Source organism: Arachis hypogaea, chromosome 6 (assembly GCF_003086295.3).
Source record: "Arachis hypogaea cultivar Tifrunner chromosome 6, arahy.Tifrunner.gnm2.J5K5, whole genome shotgun sequence".
Taxonomy (NCBI): domain Eukaryota; kingdom Viridiplantae; phylum Streptophyta; class Magnoliopsida; order Fabales; family Fabaceae; genus Arachis; species Arachis hypogaea.
The window spans coordinates 17741741-17742682 of NC_092041.1; the positions used below are offsets into that span (position 1 = coordinate 17741741).

A 942-nucleotide genomic window follows, 5' to 3' on the forward strand; every position below is an offset into this window, starting at 1 on the left:
ACAGAGAATCTCGAAAAAGAAAAAGACATGGCCGAACCCAATAAGAATGGTGGAGGCGCAAGGAGGATGCTTGGTGATTATACTACACCTACTTCCAATTTTTATGGAAGAAACATCTCAATCCCTGCCATTAGAGCAAACAATTTTGAGCTGAAGTCTCAACTAGTTGCTCTGATGCAACAGAACTGCCAGTTCCATGGACTTCCATAAGAAGATCTCTATCAATTTTTAACTGAATTTTTGCAAATCTGTGATACTGGTAAGGCTAATGGAGTAGATCCTGAAGGCTATAGGCTCATGCTTTTCCCTTTTGCTGTAAGAGACAAAGCTAGAACATGGTTGGACTCACAACCTAAAGATAGCTGGACTCTTGGGATAAGCTGGTCACGGCCTTCTTGGCCAAGTTCTTTCCTCCTCAAAAGCTGAACAAGCTTAGAGTGGATGTTCAGACCTTCAAGCAAAAAGATGGTGAATCCCTCTATGAAGCTTGGAAAAGATACAAGCAGTTGACCAAAAAGTGTCCTTCTGACATGCTTTCAGAATGGACCATTTTGGATATATTCTATGATGGTCTATCTGAATTCTCTAAAATGTCACTGGACCATTCTGCAGGTGGATCCATTCACCTAAAGAAAACGTCTGCAGAAGCTCAAGAACTCATTGACATGGTTGTAAATAACCAATTCATGTACACCTCTGAGAGGAATCCTGTGAGTAATGGGACGCCTCAGAAGAGGAGAGTTCTTGAAATTGATGCTCTGAATGCCATATTGGCTCAGAACAAAATGTTGACTCAGCAAATCAACATGATTTCTCAGAGTCTGAATGGATGGCAAAATGCATCCAATAGTACTAAAGAGGCATCTTCTGAAGAAGAAGCTTATGATCCTGAGAACCCTGCAATAGTAGAGGTGAATTACATGGGTGAACCCTATGGAAACA

At 41.2% G+C, this 942-nt stretch overlaps 1 non-coding gene across 1 annotated transcript; it reads right to left on the reverse strand.

Annotated features, from left to right (window-relative positions):
* Positions 1-428: 428 nt before the first annotated feature.
* On the reverse strand, positions 429-536 carry LOC112700419 (small nucleolar RNA R71). Its single transcript, XR_003153327.1, has one exon. It is a non-coding gene; the product is annotated as a small nucleolar RNA R71 (small nucleolar RNA).
* Between the last annotated feature and the right edge of the window lie 406 nt (positions 537-942).